Here is a 13,468-nt window from a genome sequence, read left to right on the forward strand (position 1 = left end):
TAAACAAGTTTTTATTGTTAAAAAATGGCGTTTTTCTCAACTTTCCAGCCTGTTAGGTGGTGCTTGTTAGCTGATTGTAGTTTTCATAACAGAACAACAGGTGTGTTCTTGATTGTTACTAGATATGTGCGAACTTAGTGAAAAGTTACATATTTAATCACAACACCTTTTTAAACGCATAACAATACATGTTCCATAAGACATTGATTTAAAGCAGTGCTGTTGTTCAATTTGTAAACTATTCAATTTTTATTACTTGTTTCTTCGAGTAGTTTTGTTGGTGACACAGCAAACAGTGTTTGAGATTCTGCAGTAAAAACTGTTTTGACTAATTCCATTTTAGACGAAATTAAGTTAGTGTTACTAGTTAATAAAGCTTTAAACTACACTTGCCGTGTTTCATTTCGAAATAACTGACATCTGTTACTGTCTGTTACAAAACACTGCGACACTTTTTGAAAAGATGATTTATCTTATCTGTGAAAAGATATTTCTCAATACTTCTTCAACTTTATAGCAGAAACAATTCATTTTTTCTTCGGATTCGAGCAACAGTATTTTAGTAGTGTGATAGTGGTGGTATGCAGGTGTGACGTCACCAATTAACATTCATGAATTCATCAATGAAATTTGTATTTTAAATTTAACCCATCGTCAGACAAGCCGCACTTGAAACAGCAGTAATTTGTCTTAAGGTGAGTAATTGAATTTGAATGTCTAAATTCTAATATCTCCTGCAATTGAGGAAAAATTGGGATGTCATAACGTCTTTTTTTCATCACTTACGTATAGGTGACCATGATTAAAGCCTGAAGGGGGATTGTGGTTATTAACGTTATTAGAATCACAGATATTCTGCCTAGACAAATCCAAATTATTACCTAAGTGAAGTTTGCAGAAATAATTTTTGCAGCTTATTTAGTCTTTAAATAAACTTCAGACCAAAAATGTTTTATTTTATTCCCAAAGCGAAAACTTTTATTACGCTACAACAAGAAATTTTCATTAGATTATTAAAAAAGGCTGAAGGCAGATCTTAACAATTTTTACTTATGAGAATAAAAGACAACAAGGAGGCTCGTTAATGAGCGTTTGCACATGATATTCCCACCCAAGCTCATCTATATTTTTGACTTAATTGTCCACTAAATGACGAGATAATCGAAAATAGATGTTTGAGTTTGAAAAAGTCGTTTCACAATCAAACTAATGATTGAAATAATGGCTTGCGTCATTACAGCGCTCACGAGATCTGCCATTAAAAAGACTACGAGAAAAAGATTTCAGTTTTTATTTATAAAAATTCAGCTAAAACTATACTGAAAGAATAAAAAGTTAATTTGGGCCACAATTGAAAACCATTGAGACTAGGTAACCAATCGAAAAAAAACAGAAATAACGAGACGAAGTTCAATAATCAATCAACATTTTCTAAACCAAATAATTTTAAACGTCATAAATATTATAAGCTTTTTTTCTGAATATTTCATGATGAATTAACTAAAAAAGCCTTACGAAACCAATACGACCTGTCTTTGGTTAGACAAATCCATAGAAACGGACTAAACATGAAGAAAAACTCAAAAAAAACAATCCCCTAAAACACAAATTATTGAAGCCATTAAAATCTTTAGCTAATATCTGAAAACAGTTTTTATTTCAATTGTCATTTATACTAATTCAGTAAAATTATACTGAAAGTTCACTTGGGCCTCATTTGAAAATCACTGAGATCTGTTTAACGCGATTGTGCTAAAAGGAGAATAAGAAACAAAAAATATTTACCAATCACAAAAATTTTATGGAAACGCATGTTGTTCAACAAACGAATCATCATTTACGACATAATATCAAAAGACACGACATTTTTTGATTTCCAAGGAAATGGATGGGTCCTTTCAATGACAAGAAAATGCTACAAATTGACAAAAAGAACAACAAAAAAGGAAACGTATAAGAAGAAAGTTTGAATATGAATAATATCACAGATTATAAAACTTTTCGTAATAAACTGACTGCTTTGAGTAACAGCAATCATTCAACCTCAATCAAAAGATCATGAGATTTTTCAGCTCTTCACGCTCACGAATATATAAGGAATAATGAAACAGGCGAAATAGCAAATTCAAAAAAAAACAGACAGAAGAATGCTTTTCAGGAAAAATGTTTTTAGTTTCAATTAGTTTCTTACAGCAATGGGATTTTCCTTTTTAAGTAATTAGTCTCCAATAAAGCAACAAATATGCACAAAAATGAAACATAGAATTTTTTGAGAAAACCCCTATTATCAAAGTCAATAAATTCAATAGCTTTCAACAGAAGTCATTGAATAGGCCACTTTATGATTCGATGGGAAGACAATGATGTTTCGCACTCATAATTCATCAAAAAGACTTACCAATAGGTCCTATAACTATGAAAACAACAAACACAGGCACAAACCAACAATTCAGTAGAAAAGTACGAGAAGACAGTGTCAAAACCACATAGACCATTGGCTTTTTCAGGAGGTTTAACTATGATCCACTGAAATTCTTTTCTGCGCTAATGGGAACGATCCATATTTTGTGAAAAAGATCGAAATTAAAAAAAGTTGAAATCTCATGACATCGAAACCACCAAATCAACAATTTAGAGGATAAAAGCGCTAACGAGATTAATTTTGAATGTAGTAGAAAAGAATGGAGTCCTGCTACTATTGAGATTGACAAAGTTTATAAAAACAAGTTTAAGTTTGGATAATTTTAAAAAAGTTTTAAAAAAGTGTTTCGAAAGTCCTAACAACAGCAATTAGCTGTCCACTCAAAGGACCAGATAGGTTCACTTAATGATCATTAGGAAAGCTATTGCAATTTTAGTCAGCGAGTGTATGACTACCGTCTAAAAATATTTAGTAAGTTTTTAAGAAGAAAATCAAAATTTCATTAAAAAATACGAAAATTCAGAGTCGAAGAAAAAAAATGTGCAATTCTTTGTAAAAGAATATTTTTTTCATTGGGCATCATTTGATTAGAAATCAGGTTGTCCATTATTGGAACCTGGATCTGAAAAGTGACCAGGCTCTAAGTGACTTAAAAAAACAAAATATGAAAAGTTTTCTCAAATCAGCTCACATATAGATATCAATTTTTTTTATTAGTCAACATCTCTATTAGACCCGAATTAGCTCTTTTTATCCTAATTTGTCTATTAGGAACAAAAAATTGATTCATTTTGCAGCGTAATATTTAATTTTGAACTAATTTTTTTTTTAGGAAAACTTTAATGTGAACAAAAATTACGCTAAAAGTGAACAAGATGATGCTAAATACTCTGTGTTCACACAAAATTCACACTTGGATAGCTCTTCGAAAAATTACAAAACACAAAAATTTAATTTTGATCTCTCCGCCTGACGAAATTTTAATGCTACCACTCACTCTTCTGTACGATGAATATCTCGATTGGTCAAAAATTGACTGAACAGAAATACCCATTTGTGTATATAGTTCCTCCGACCCCCCCCCACAACTGGGGTTGGAACAACGAAATTTAAAATGAACTGCTATCAGAGGTTTAATTGATGATTGTGTTTATTGTGTAAAAAATAAAACTCAATAAACCTTCTGAAACCGTTTAGTTTTTGAGGAATCGATATTTTTGTTTTAGTTTTCTTAACAAATAGAAAAAACGCATGATTTCGGCTTATATGTCCTGTGATCATAAAGTTGATAATTCTTTATTTGTTATTGCTAATTTATTTTACCAGACAAAAGAAATACTTTTTTCTTTGTTTCCTTCTTTTTTTGCTTCCTTTATAATTTTAGCAATATTTTTTTAGCTTTTGCATAAACTAAAATGCTGTATTTTAAAATGCTTTGATTTTATCTTGGAGATTAATCTATCAAAGTTTTTGCTATTTTTTGAAAACTGTTATAGTAACTTCTCTATCTGCTCCCCAAAGCTCATCTTAATATCAGCCGCTCTTTTCAAATATAATGACATGGTTTAAAAATTTATTTTAGTCCTCATTATCATGGTACTTCTGAATCGTCTGTTAATTTAACCAGCTACTTATGTGAATAGTATGTGAATGGGAACAGCATTGAGTTCATGACATTTATCTGGAGTTTGACAAATTAGCGATTTTCAATTTCTGGCCATGGTCTGTACAATTAACTTAAATTATATCACAAGCCTTTTAACTACAGGTTAATCCTTATGCGGACGAATTGTGTAATCTAATAATTTGATCTGAGGTATTGAAAGTGTGACTGAACAAAACTTCGTGGACTGGCTTTTTTTGACACATTATTTTTGTAATTTCCTTGGTTTTGGTCCTAATTCCCTCCAGGGTTTTTCTTTTTATGCTGACATTAGATCCTTTGAACGAAAGTATTCGGTTCACTTTCAATTCAGGAGCTCTCAAATCAAATTAAAAACAAGAAAGGGGTTCCTTAAACAGATAGTTACACTAAAGAAAAGATTTTGCACCGCTAATTGTTTTTTGAAGCACACAATGAATTGAACAATTCATTTTTGTTCACAGTTCCAATTTAGCCGACTTCACAATCAAGACGTTAAGCCTTCACTGTGAAAACTGTCGTCGGCCAGTTTTTGTTTCAACATCACTTAAACTTTAATGAAATTGTTTATTACGAGCATTGAAACCATTCTCATGCTTCTTTTTCCTCCTTGTGTATAAAAATTACCTGCATTGTCTAAAAAGTTTCTTCAATTTTTTTTCTGGTTCTATCTAATTCTTTGCGTTTCTTTTTGTTTCATCTCTTACTTAGCTTTGCTTAATATTTCCTCAGAGGGCTATTTGCAGCAAAGAAAATATACTGGCTTTTTTCTTAAAGCTTTCTTAAATTTTTTCTATTGATTTACTGTATTGTTTTTAGAGTGGTTTCTGTTTATTTGGGTGAGTTTTTCAATAATTGAGTATTTGGAAGAAACTATATACTCAACTGGGTTTTTTTTGTTCAGACAATTTTCACCGATCGATATAATCATCATAGAGAGTTGTGAGTGATATAATTAAAAAGCCCGTCCAGCGTAAAAAATGTAATTATAAAGATTTGGTCGGATTTCGTTTACTGGAGCAAGTTTCAGTGGTTTGATTTTTTTGTGCATATTAGACCCATTTGCGTTTTTTTATTCAAGTTTTCCGAAACTTTTGCCTGAAATTTTGTCAATTATGCTGAAATATATAAAATTTGTTAACATTGACACTCTTGATTTTATTTTTGGAGACAAAGTATTTTGATCTAATTTTTAAGCTAAAATCTTGGCTAACTATTTCATAATTCAGCCTTTTTCATCAAAAATTGAACGAATAAAACTTCTTTAGTCCAGTTTGATTAAATTTGCCAAGAGCACACACCCAAAACAACTAACACAATCTTTGTAAACCGCAAAAGAGAACTCCTACTTTCAATTCCATTGAGAGTAGTCGGGAAATAAAAATATGCTAACTTTAATATTAAAAAAAACAGCGTTTTTTATCTTTTAACCAAAAAATTAAATAGATTCAAAACATTTGACACATTTGAGTGTTTCCATTGGACTAACAGCAAAAGCAAGGCTGAATTTGGTCCAATCTTGGACTGTTGCAGTGCAAAAAAAATCAGATTGTAATCAATCGGTATTTTTAAAAAAAAAATTCGATCTTTTTTATGTTAATTAAAGAACAGAACAATTCAAATCAAAACTTATTGTTGATAGGTCCAATTGGCTTCCTAAGAAGTTCCAAATTATTGTATCTAGTTTAATTACTCGGAATATTATAGTCGTTTTAACTTTTAAAAAAATTTAATTTTAAAAAAAATGGCCTAATGGACCTTGCAATTATTTCTCTTTTCATGTGGTTAACTTGCAGCTTATTGTCAGCAAAGAAGGAATGCTTCTTCTTCCTATTCTTTATACAGAATTAAAATCTAATCACATAATTGTTTTTGATTTTTAGGCATTTGCCCCTTTTTCACGTTTTTTTCTCGTTTTGCCACATTATCGCATTATTGACAGTTCACATATTACATTAGTGACGTTCAAAAAAAGACACAATTGAAAATTTAAAAGTCTTTTAAGGCATAGAGTATGGTTTTAACGGCTTCGAGACCCTTTTCTCGAAGAATTTATTTAAATTTTTCACAATTGTCTTTAAGTGCAGTTTTTACTTTGTTTTTTGTTCTTGGTAATATGAAAACTCCTGGATGAAGACAGATTTCACTGGCTATTTATGGTGATATAAGACAGCCCATATTCTGGTTTGAATAGATAGCTGATGGTTTTCATGACTTTGAAAACAATTGCTTACAAAAAAAAGACATTTTTGTCAATTTATCACCTTGTCTCGATAATTACAGGTCAAATATGACATTATTATCCTCAAGAGAAGGTGCAAATGTATAAAATCTAATGTTTTTAACGAATTTGTTGAGAAACATCTGGCTTCGACACGGGTTTTTTGCAAAAAAATTGAACTAATTTTTGATTTCTGTCTATCTTTGATCTTCCTTTTTAGATGAAAGTCTTTTTCTGAATAATTACAGGTCTCAAAATCTTATTTTGGACAAACAAATGGACCTATTTATTTTTTTATTGTTGTAGCTAATGGCTTTCATGAATTTAAAATTATTTGTCTGCGAAAAATTCAAAAGCATTATTAATATTTCTGTCTTTTTTTGTCTATTTGTTTCCGATTCACATTAATGAGAGGTGGCGCAAAATCTGACTTTATGTCTTCGACAGCTTTTTCCAGCAAGTTCTAATTGAATTTTTTTTGTTGTTTCTTTTTGTTCTTCTCTTTGTAACGGCAAAGAAGTTCAATTTCCATCTAATGGTTTTCAATACTTTAAAATTAATTATTTTGAAAATATAAGCCAATTTTTTTTGCTGTTTTTTGTTCGTTTTTGTCTAATTGTTACCGAGCCTTATTATGGAGTGGTCCCATGTCCTTTCCAGTTATTTTTGTTAGTTTAAATTTTACCGGACGCTATTTCGACTTGTTAATGAGTTTGTTTTTAAAAATTGGACATACGGTTTTGGATGTTCTTAATGCTTGTTGTTATTGTTGTTTGATTTTGTTGTTTGTCTTGATTTGTTTTCTTTATAATGGCTGATCTCATCAACCTAATGCAATATTTTTACTCCACTGATTGATTTGCGATGCAGGCAATCTTTTTGGTCATACGCATTTCTTTTTGAAAAATAGTTTTCCTAATTTGGCACACACTTATGATAAAAATGTGGATGAGCGGGTCGAACTTTATGTGCAAACGCACATTACAGAGCCTCCTTGTTGAGCTAGATTCACATTAGAGAAACTCTGCCTGAGTTATATACTAATCCTAGTGTTGCAATGAAGTACTGAAGATTGTGCTTTTTGAGATTAATATTCTTAAGTACTATTTGCCTCAATGTCAACATGTCCTCACTATTGTTACGGTTGGCGAACAACAATTTTTTGCCATCAGACAAAACGAATATTTTGTTTGTTGTTTATTTTGCTTTATTTTTAAGCTTTCGTTCTGAAAAAGTTGCTGAAAATCAAGTTTTTTAAAATCGAAAAAGGAATAATGGTTGATGTATTCATCGTGAATTGTTCTTATTTTGGAGGAAAATTTTTTGTCAGCAATTTCTCTTGTGTTTTGTTACCAAAATTGATCGCAAAAGCTATAAAAAGGCAAGAAAAATATTACAAATACCATACTTGATATTGATATTAGGTCTTGACGAATTACCGTATAATTTTTGTTGAGTTTGGGATAATATAACCAAATATAACCGCTATAGAGAAATCTTGCCGAGCAAAACAAATATCTTGTGTTGCTTGGAGGAAGATAAAACAATGCCTGTAGTCTTCTGCATAGTTAAATTATATTCAACTGAAATTAACTTATTTCTCTTGACTTTGTTGATCGAAGTCTGGAAACATATGTCCAATTTGTAGAGCTGTCGGCTAAAAATTGCGCACCATGCAGGATTTATAAAAACAACTGTAAAAAAAGGTGAAATTGACAACTAATTTAAAAAAGTTCGTGTTCTGTCACCCTAAAAAATAAAACTCACCCTCTGTCTTCCTAAAAATACTATTGCAATTATTGCTTGGAATATTGAAATAAGTATTGCCTGAAAAAAACTTTACCCAACTAGATCAAAATAGGCCAATTTACTCATATTTTGTGAAAACTAAGTCAACACTTTGATCGCTTTTTATTTTGGCTTTTGTATAAAAAATAGTTTCTTAGAATAGTGAAAATTTTTGACGAAGCTTTTTTTTACTTTCAACACTAATATTTAAGTAACTAAAATTTCTGAAACGGTAGAAACGGTCATAGTTTTAGAGTATGCTGCGTCTAGTTACAATAAACAGATGTTTTTCATTCTCGCAATTTTTGTATCAAACCGGAAGCGTATCAGCACTAGTTCGGAAAAACGTTCATGTTATCGCGTTCATTTTTGAAATTATTATGGAAAATAAGGGATTTTTAAGGAAATGATTGTTTATGAAATGACCTTCAACTGATTTTGTGGAATCAGGCGACTGGCAAACCGTTCTTTCATTTTCTGACGTCTTTCTCTACTTGTGATTTGAACTAATGAACTGATGGCTGTTCCTGCCAACAGAATATTTTTTCTTTCTCTTGGAATGTCAAATTTACACAAATTGCTGCGATCGATATCAGGTGCTGCGACAAATTGCAGCGACGAGTTTATAGCTGTTCAATACAGTCTATCAGAACTTTAATTCAAGATATTCAAGACGTCAGCAACTGTTTTTTAAATACGTATCAAGGCAAAAGCACATCTAAATGGCCCGGCAAATCTAGCTATATTTACTGGCAGGTATTTTGTCTGAGCTCAGATTGGTCACCGATACGTTTTCGAAACATAAAAATATTAAGCCTAAAAAGAGCGCAATCGATTTAGTATATTCGTAGGCTCAACGAAAATTATGTTAAACGAACTTTTTCCGAGCACTCTACGTATAAGAAGTTAAATGTTTAAGAAATTATGTAATCTTTTGTTCATTTCTCGCTTTATTCAAATAGCGCATTTCAATCTTCGCTGCTCTTTTATTTACTCAGTACCATCGTCGCACGGTTTCAAATGAGATAAAGATATTCAGTCATTTGTCGCATGATTGCAGGTCAAACAAAAAGATATTGAACAATCGTCGTACGATTGCAATTCAAGAAAAGATATTTTCTCGCTGATAACGTTTATTTACTTAGTAACATCCTCCGGCCCAGAAGAAGATGTTGGGAGAATCGGTACCAGCTTAACGAGTGGGCGAACGAGCGATCCGGAAGACGTGCGTACGACGGCGGAGCGGGCGACGCTGTCGGATTCGTAACGGAGTTCTTCGATCCGAGCAGTTGGATAGTAACCCCTAGGGTTGCTTTCTTCAACGATCCACACTAAATCACCAGCCTTGAGGTGATGCTCCGCAGGCGTCTGCCACTTAGCTCTGCGGTTCAGCGCAGGTACATACTCCTTAAGCCAACGTGCCCAGATTGCATTGGCGTATGACTGTGCACGGGCGTACCGCTTACGATGATCGAACTCGTCGACTCCAACGATGGACGGAATTCTGGTTGCTTGGTTACCGAGTAGAAAATGATTAGGTGTTATTGCGCCTAGGTCGGACGGGTCGGCGCTTACGGGCGTTAAGGGACGTGAGTTTAGTGCGTATTCGACCAGAAAAAAAGTAGTGTTCAACACCTCATCTGTGAGGCGACGCGTACCGAGGATAGTGTACAGTACTCTTTTAAAACTACGAACTAACCTCTCCCAGATGCCACCTTGGTGTGGCGCACTGGGTGGATTGAACCTCCACTTAATACCCTTATTGGCAAGCTCGGCAGCGATGTTAAGCGTATTCCATTTTTCCACACAATCACGGAGCTCTTTCTCCGCTCCAATGAAGTTCGTACCGTTATCCGACCAAATCATAGCAGGAGTACCCCGACGGGAGACGAACCGCTCAACTCCCATTACACAGGAACTAGTGTCCATGGACGGGACAATTTCAACATGGACAGCACGAGTAGTGAGACAAGTGAAGAGAAATCCCCACCTCTTCTCGGTAGTCCGACGAACAGTGACGTAGAATGGGCCGAAGTAATCAACCCCGGTGTTGGTAAAGGGAGGAGACTTGTATGCGAGTCTCTCCTTTGGTAGGTCTGCCATGATAGGTTGAATGGTTGCTGCACGAAACTTTCTACACAAGACGCAGTTTGATTTGATGGAACGCAGTGTGGAACGTAGTTTTAGGATGGCATAACGTTCTTGTACCTTTGATCTTAAGTAATCGATGCCCTGATGATGGTTTTTCAAATGAGTATGCCGCAGAAACAGTTTAACAAAAGTATGACGCGCATTCAGCACGATAGGATGCCTAGTGTCAAAGTCAATTTCCACTAGCCGTCGGAGTCGACCAGAAGAACGGATGAGACCATGGGGCCCAATAAACGGAGTAAACTGAGCAATGCGGCTGCTCTTCTTAACGGATTTGTTGTCAAGAAGATCCTTTCTTTCAGTATTAAAGGACTCTCCCTGAACCAAGTACTGGAGATGACGCTCGGCTTCGTCAAGCTCAACAGGGTCGGCTATGCTGCCGTCTACGGTACGGTAACTTTCATGAGATGGTAAAAGATGGAGCACATATGCGGTGACACGAAGTAATTTTTGATAAGAACTGAACTTATCAAACGGGATCAGATTAATGCTTTGTTCCTTTGGGGAATTGGTTACAGATGCGGCTAAAGATGAGATGGAGTCATCATCTTGTTCCTTGGTTACAACGCCGAGCTTGATGTTATCAACGACGTCACTATTTGGCACAAAAGGGAATTGCTTAGTTCTCAACAAGTCAGGACCCCTCACCCAGTTACTTGATTGCAAAGCTTCAGCGGACATACCACGCGTGCCAGCATCTGCCGGATTATCACAAGTGGCGACGTGGTTCCATTGGTCAACGCTCGTGTTCTCCAGGATTTCACTAACACGATTTGCAATGAAGATGGGGTGTTTGTTTGTTGAGTTTATCCACTGCAAGACGATGGTACTATCTGTCCACATAAAGACTTTGTCCACAGTAACCGTTAATGCTCGACAGATTTCCCTTTTTAAACGGGCAGCGAGGAGAGCGGCTTGTAATTCCAACTTAGGAACTGTCATTACCTTCATAGGTGCAACACGGGCCTTGCCCAAGACAAACGCCAGCTCTGTTATAATCTCCCCGGAGGTGCAAGTTACCTGAGCCCTAAGAAATCCTACTGCACTGAATACGTCTTGCGAGCTATCACCAAACATGTGGAGTTCAAGATTTTGGGATGGTCCTGAAAAGTAACTTCTCGGTATAGTGATCTCAGCTAACCGCGGCAGTTCAACACACCAGGCGAGGAATCTGTCAACTGTGTCTTTAGGTAACTCGTCATCCCAACTTTGTCCATTGACACGCCAAATGTCTTTCAAGATTAACCGAGCACCAACAGTGAACGGTGCGACAAGACCAATTGGGTCGTAGACCTTTGACACAAGACTTAGGACCAAGCGCTGTGTTAAACTTTTCGTGATGGTGCTGTTAGTACCCCTGCTCACAACCAGAGTATCGTTGTTGTGATCCCACTTAAGCCCAAGCACGTGCATTGATTCCTCCTTTGATGAAACGATGACCTTCGGTTCAGTGGATTGAGCAGACCCATCATTTCGGTCAGCCAGATCTGGTACATTGCTTACAAACTTAGTAAGCTTGAACCCACCTAGATGGAGAAGATGTACCAATTCCTTCGACCTAATGAGGGCCCTCTCGGGGGATTCCACTGAGTCCAAGTAATCGTCCATGTAGAAGTTCTCAAGGACGGCTTTCGCAGCTTCTGGGTACTCCTTAGCATTATCGCGTGCCGTGCGCTGAAGTGCGTAGTTGGCGCAGGTGGGCGAATCTTTTGCCCCAAAGATGTGGCTTGTATACTGGTGTACCACAACATTTGATGTGGGGTCCTCCCGCCACAAAAAGCGCAATGATGGTTGATCACATGGTAACACTCCAACTTGGAGGAACATTCCCTCGATGTCGGCGGATACGGCGAATGGATGTTGTCTGAACCGTAGGAGTACATAGATAAGGTTTTGCAGTAAGTCAGGTCCGGTGATTATTGACTTATTAAGAGATGCGCCATGGAATTTAGCTGCTCCGTTTAGTACCCTACGAACCTTGCCCGGCTTGTTCGGGTTAACAACCGGATGGTGTGGCAGGTACCACTCTCGTTCCGAGCGACTTTCCACCTTGTGAGCATCTTTGACCCTTACTACGTAGCCTTTGTCTAAGTCCTCTTTGATGTTATTCGAGTACTTTTCCCTTAAAGTATGGTCTTTCGTCAGCCGCTTTTCCAAAGATTTTAATTGAACAATTGCTGAGAAATAATTGTTGGGGAGTTCGATGTTATCTTCAGCCCATAGCATTCCGACATTGTACCTTTTTCCATTATGCACGGTGGTGTTTTCAAGAATTTCATGCGCACGTGCATCCGAGGAGGATCGTGGGTCTACTTGCTTAAGTGCGCCGTACGACTCCATGTCGTACCAAGATTTTACCTGACTAGCGAGTTCAAAATCCTGCTCCATATTAGCTTTGAAACAAGTCGAGACTAAACCTGAAGATGACGGTAGAGGGCCGCTTAGAACCCAACCTATGGGCAAGCGAACAGCGAAGGGCGAGGACTTCTCGTCGGCAGCGAAGTACTCTAACGGGCGGATGGCATGATACACATCCTGTCCATGTATCATCTCGATGTTTCCATAGCAATATGTAACTGGGTCTAGAACTGCTAGGTGCGGGTATGTTTCCTGAAGTGCTTTAATGTTAATGACATCGGCGCCTACATTCAAATTTTCCTTTACGTAAGGGCTGACTTTAAATGGATCAAATGCTTGGTTGTCGCGTGGTGTTACAATTAGTTCAACTAACTTAGTGTCTACGACCTCCTCGGTATTTATACCCTTGACTGTTAATTTCAATGCTGTACCGTGCAAACCAAGTCTATTTGCAAGATCATTGGACACCCAAGAGTTACTGCAAGCGGTATCGCACAAAACTAAAGTCGTGGTATCTTTACCGGAGGAGCTCTTCAACTGTAATTCAGTCACCTTAAGGAGGCCTTTCACATTACTCACAGATGACAAAGTAGTGGTCTTACTCGATGATTGGACACTAGGAAGTTTACTTTGATTTGCGCCAGCATTAGAATTAATGTTGTTGTTGTTTGAAGGGGATTTTGGTGAATACACCCTCTCAGCTCCATGAAGAAGTGTGTTATGGGAGCTGTTGCAACCGTCCTTCCTGCATTTCCTGGGGTTTGGGCATTGCCTGAACATATGCTTTTCTCTCAAACATGAGAAACACAGTTTTGCTTCAGCCACTACCTTTGCTCGCTGAATGGGAGACTTTTCTTTAAATACCCTACACTCCCAGATGCGGTGG

At 36.2% G+C, this 13,468-nt stretch overlaps 1 protein-coding gene across 1 annotated transcript in view; it reads left to right on the top strand.

Annotated features, from left to right (window-relative positions):
• Positions 1–258: 258 nt before the first annotated feature.
• Positions 259–13,468, top strand: part of LOC142339205 (poly(rC)-binding protein 2-like) — a 78,951-nt gene continuing 65,741 nt past the window's right edge. Inside the window, exon 1 of the mRNA XM_075389040.1 lies at positions 259–695. The gene's annotated coding sequence lies outside the window, so the exon portion shown is untranslated. The remainder of the gene's footprint in view (positions 696–13,468) is intronic.

The sequence above is a fragment of the Convolutriloba macropyga genome, chromosome 5 (assembly GCF_964194025.1).
Source record: "Convolutriloba macropyga chromosome 5, txConMacr16.3, whole genome shotgun sequence".
NCBI lineage: Eukaryota > Metazoa > Xenacoelomorpha > Acoela > Convolutidae > Convolutriloba > Convolutriloba macropyga.